Here is a 6,082-nt window from a genome sequence, read left to right on the forward strand (position 1 = left end):
ATTTGACAACTCTTAGGTCTCTAGTTTCTCTCAACAGCCTCCAAAGAAGTTTCAGAATCCTCAGTTTCAGAAACAAGCGTCCATTGTCTTTTTGATAATGGTATGTATCCTGTATGTAGCTTTACAGATAGGAATTCATATCTGCATGTTAGAAAAATCTGTAATGAAACAGCATCAGATTTGTCTTTCTTTCCCCTTTAGTAGGAGACTTGCTTAAAGCAGTTATCTAAAGTGTCTGCAACATAAGATGCCAGCAGAGGAAAGACAAATAAGCAAGGGATCATTTGAGGTTTCTGACTTTCATCTTCTAGGCTAAGCCAGTGACTAGCAAAATACCATTTCTAGACCAGCAGGATCAACATCTCAATTTGTTAGAAGTGCCAGTTCTGGGTCCCCAACCTCAGACCTGCTAAATCAGAAACTCTGGGAATGAGGCTCAAAAATTTGCATAAAAATCATGTACAATAAAGTTTGTACTAGCAGCATGGAAGTGTGATTAGGTGTGCTTTTTTTTTTTTTTTTACCTCTTATCAGTCTAATTTCTTTTAAATTTACTTTCTCTTTTAGAACAGTTTTGGATTTAAAGAAAAATTATAAAGATAGTACAGAGAGTTCCCATATATTCCATATCCAATTTCTTCTATAATTAACATTGATAAATTACAGGAGATAAAAATTGTTAGTATGATAGAATTGCTAGAATTAGTGAACCAGTGTTGATGCATTTTAATAACTAAAATCCATACTTTATTCACACTTCCTTAATTTTTATCTAATGTCTTTTTCTGTTCCAGGATCCCATCTAGGATGCCACATTACATTTAGTCATCATGTCTTCTTGGGCTCCTCTTGGTTTTGAATTTCTCAGACTTCCTTCAAAACCCTAACAGTTTTGAGGAGTACTGACTGGTCAGGTATTTTGTAGACTGTCCCTCACTTGGCATTTGTCTTTTGGTTTTCTTAGGGTTGAATTTATGTGTATTGATAAAGACAGTCACAAGAAATCAAGTGTCATTCTCATTGGTGGAATCACGGGTACATACCATCCAGTAAAGGATTGTTCAGGCTTATACCCTGAATATGCAGTGTGTGCCACTGAAAGAAAAGTTATTTGCCAGAAGAATGGGGAAAGAAGGCTGCTGGGTTGACAAAACATCAATTCACCACAGACTATCTCTTGCTTTATTCTGTCAGTTCAGTGATTAAACAGTTTGGTTAGGCATGATATATTCTTAAGGTGGAAGAGAATGTAAAGATTATGTGTATCAGCAAATCCACAAATTATAAACATTCACTGCATTGAGTTCATTAGAATTAGTGGGTTTCTTGAAATTATAATTGTGTGTAAAACTTTAAAAGGCTCCCTACAAATGAAAGCTAGATTCTAATAACAGACTAGTCTCAGATTACAGACATTATATTGAAGGCCAACTTGGACTGGTTTTGATACCTTAAGGATTCCTTCCAGGGCACTCCCCCCACCTAACCATAAAACTCCTTAAATTATGAGCAAGAAAAGCCTGAGTTGGGAGGCAGAGGAGAGGAGTAAATTTAAGGGAGCAGAAAGCCAATATCAGGATAAGGAAAATTAGAACAATGGTATTCAGTTAGGTGGAATTCTAGTTCCATTTTTCAAGCAGGTAATTTTAAACCAGGAAAAGTAAGTGTCTAACATCAAGACTTCATAATTCACTAGTGATTAGGTTAGAAGACTTCATAGATTTTGGAGTTGAGGTTTAGGAATTTAGGTATTAGTTACAAGTAATTCAAGACTGTAGATGTAACTATATAGCTATTTTTTTTGTTCAGGAGTTTGGCATCTAGAAGTTGCCAAGTACTTTAAGTGTTTTTAATAGCTTTTCATTTAATTTTTGAACACCTCCATATGATTACATACTAATAGTCATATTTTACTGATAGAGAAGCAGAGGCGAAGGAAAACCACATTCATTGCGTCAGGTCACATAAGTAGCAAATGGTGAAATTAGATTTTAAATTGAGGGACTTTGATTCCTAAGTCCTTAAACTCTTTATCATGACACTAAAGACATCTAAACATGCAAAACGTAAAATTGTAACTGCCATTTGTTTATTAGTCTTAGTGTCAAATGACCAAATTATCATGAAAGGATAGTGGGTTTTCAGTTTTTGCACTGAACAGTGGAGCCACTGACATGCTTGATAAGGACCTTAATGGACAGGTGGGCAATTCAGAAGAATTATGGATGGAGTCTGCAAGACTGAATGAAAGTAATAGGGTGATGGCAATGAATTTGTCTTGTAAACTCTTGTGCCTGTAAGTTGGCCTTACTGTCACCTGGACTTTGGAACAACTTTCTACATCTCTGTGTACATAAGCAGATACATAGATACAGTACATAGGCACTGTAATGGGGTGAAAGAAGCAGCACATTAAAATTATTGGTGTGTTATGCAGACAGACTTGTTCTTTCAATTATGTGAAAACTGGATGGGTTCTCATTTGTGAAGAGTTAGGGAATATATTCCATCAAATTAGAAGGGACTTTTTAAACCTGAACTCTTAAGTGTTTAATGAATCAAAAACCACATTACGTTATAAATTACAGGGTCCGTCTTCCAAAGGGAAATCTCTAGCATACATGGTTGATTTACTTTTTATATATTACGCTTTGCCAGATAGCCTTGAGACTAGCTGATTTTTAGCTTTCTTAGTTATTCTCCAAGAAGTCCTGAGTTTGATAGGTATGAGATTTATAAGTTTTATTAACATTTTTAATAAGATCTAAAAGTCTGTAAGCATCTTCAGCATTGTAGCCATCCCTTTGCTTAATTACTTCATTTAACAAAAACACTTTAGTGACGACTTCATGCTGGTGGTAATTGACCAACCACACAGGTTTGCTTCCAAGGAAAGTTAAAGTGTACAACATGTGAATTTGATACACTTACATATTGTAATATGGTTGCCATTAAAGTAATAATTAGCACCTCTATCACATTACATAATTATTTGATAATTATTTTTGGAAGTTGGAATAATTAAGTTCAAATCTCTTAGCAAGTTTGATGAATTTAATAACAATTTGTTGTTTTTATTCATTGTATGGTCATTATATTTCTAAGGCATATTAACTGTGTATTACAAATTTGTACCCTTAAACTCCATCTGTTCTTGATCCCATAACCTCTGTCCCCTGGTAACTACCATTTTATTTTCTGTTTCTACAACTTTGGCCTTTCTAAATTCCACAGATAAGTCACAGCATATTGCACTTGTCTTTCTCTGTCTGACTTACATCACTTAGTATAATGTGCCAAGCCCTTCATCCATGTTGTCACAAATGAAGGATATCCTTCTTTCTCATGAGTGAATGTGTGTGTGTGTGTGTATGTATGTGTATACAATATCACATCTTTTTAATCCATTCATCTGTCAATGGACACAGGTTCTTTCCATATCTTGGCTGTTGTAAATAGTGCTGCAGTGCATATGGGTATGCATATGTCATTCTGAATTAATGTTTTCATTTTCTTTGGATAAATACCCAGAAGTAGAATTACTAGATCATGTTACGGTTTTTTAATTTTTTTTTTTTTAAGGAACTTCATACTATTACCTATAGTAGCTGTGCAAATTTATATTCCTTCCAGCAGTGCACAAGGGCTCCCTTTTCTCCACATCCTTGCTACGTTTGTCTTTTTGTTGATAACCATTTGGAAAGATATTATAATAAGGTGATACCTTCTTGTGGTTTTTGTGTTAAAGATTTTATTTATTTACTTGTCAGAGTGTGTTTGCACACAAGCCAGAGGAGCTGCAGGCAGAGAGAGAAGCAGGCTTCCGCTGACCAGGGAGTCCGATGCGGGATTCAGTTCCAGGACCCCAATCCCAGGATCATGACCTGAGTCTAAGGCAGACGCTTAACTGACTGAGCCACCCAGGCATCCCTCCCTGTGGTTTTAATTTGCATTTTCCAGATGGTTATTGCAGTGGAACATCTTTTCATGTACCTGTTGACCATGTGTATAGAGGTCTTTAGAAAGTATCTGTTTAGTTCTTCCCAGTTTTTGGACTCTTGGGTGTTTTTGTGTCCGGTTATAGGAGTTCTTTATGTGTCTTGGATTTGAGTACTTTGTCAGAGTCAGATACATGATTAGCAAAAATTTTCTCCCATTCCATAGCTTGCTTTTTCATTTTGTTGCCTTTTTTTTGCTTTCGTTGTGCTTTTGGGATATTTCAAACACTGCTATGACCATTGTTGAGCTGCTTCTTTATGTTTTCCTGTAGTTTTGTAGTATAAGGTCTTATGTATAAGTCTTTGATCCATTTCAGGTTGATTTTTGTGAGTGGTAAGAGGAGTCTAATTTCATTGCTCTGTGTTTATCTAGTTTTCCCAACACCCATCTTTTGAAGAATCCTCTTTTCCCCATTGGGTGCTCTTTGCTTCCTTTCAAATATTAGTTGACTTCTATACACAGGGGTTTAGTTTTGGGCTCTCAGTTCTGTTGGTCTGTATGTCTGTTTTAATGTTGGCACCATGCTGTTTTTATTGCTGTTGCTTTGTAGTATAGTTTGAAATCAGTGAATGGGGTACCTCCAGCATTGTTCTTTTCCCTCAAGAGTGCTTTGGCAATTTGGGGTTTCATACAGATTTTAAGATTGTTTTTCTATTTCTGTAAAGAATGCCATCGGTATTTTGATGGAGATTGGATTGAATCTAGATGGCTTTGGGTAGTATGGACTTCTTAATACTAATTCTTTAGATCCATTAACAAATGATGTCTTTCCATTTGGTTGTGTCTTTTCATTTTTTAGCTAAGTCTTAGTTTTCATTGTATATCTATCATTTCCTTGGTGAAATTTATTCCTAAATCTTTTGTGATGCTGTGCATGGGATAATTTTCTTCTCAGGTATTTCATTCTTAGTGTACAGGAAGGTAACTTATTTCTGTACATTGATCATGTGTCATTCAGCTTTACTGAAATATTAGTTCCAGCAGTGTTTTGGTTGTCTTTGGGATTTTGCGTAAGCAAAGTCCTATAACTGCAAATGGGACAGTTTGACTTCTTTCTTCCTGATTTGGATGTGAGGGAAAGCTTTCAGTTCTTCTCAGCTGAATATCATGTTAGCTGGAGGTTTCTTCTCAGGTATTTCATTCTTAGGGTACAGGAAGGTAACTTATTTCTGTACATTGATCATGTGTCATTCAACTTTACTGAAATATTAGTTCCAGCAGTGTTTTGGTTGTCTTTGGGATTTTGCGTAAACAAAGTCCTATAACTGCAAATGGGACAGTTTGACTTCTTTCTTCCTGATTTGGATGTGAGGGAAAGCTTTCAGTTCTTCTCAGCTGAATATCATGTTAGCTGAAGGTTTGTCACACATCGCCTTTATTACCTTGGGGTATGTTACTGCTATACTCAGTCTGCCAAAAGTTATCATGAAAGGATTTTGCATTCTGTCAAATGCATAGATGATCATGATGTTTCTTTCATTACATTAATGTGATTTCATTTCATTAATGTGATGAAAAGTCATGTATTGATTTGTGTATGTTGAACCATCATTGCAACCCAGGGAAAAATCTCATCTAGCCCTGGTGTATAATTTATGTGTTCTTGAATTTGGTTTGCTAATACTGTGTTGAGAATGTTTATGGTTATCAGGAATAGTGGTTTATAGTTCACTTTTTTGTGGTTTTGTTTGTTTTTAGGGAGAGAGCACGCGTACCATTGAACAGTGGGCAGACTAGGAAGGAGAGGGAGAGAGTCTTAAACAGGCTCTGTGCCCAGTGTCTGCATGGGGCTCAGTCTCATAGCCCTGAGATCATGACCTGAGCTGAAATCAAGAGTTGGATGTTTAACTAATTGAGCCACCCAGACACTGCTTTTTTGTTGTATTCTTATCTGGCTTTGGTGCCAGGATAATGCTGGCCTGTTAAGCTGAGTTTGGAAGTATTCCCTGTACCTCACATTTTTGGAAGAGTTTGAGAAAGACTGATATTAATTCTTTGAGTGTTTATTGGAACTTGCCAGTGAAGCCCTCTGGTCCTGGGTTATTTTTTATACTGGGAGGTTTTAAATGACTGATTCAATCTC

This window comes from Neovison vison, chromosome 7 (genome assembly GCF_020171115.1).
Source record: "Neovison vison isolate M4711 chromosome 7, ASM_NN_V1, whole genome shotgun sequence".
NCBI lineage: Eukaryota > Metazoa > Chordata > Mammalia > Carnivora > Mustelidae > Neogale > Neogale vison.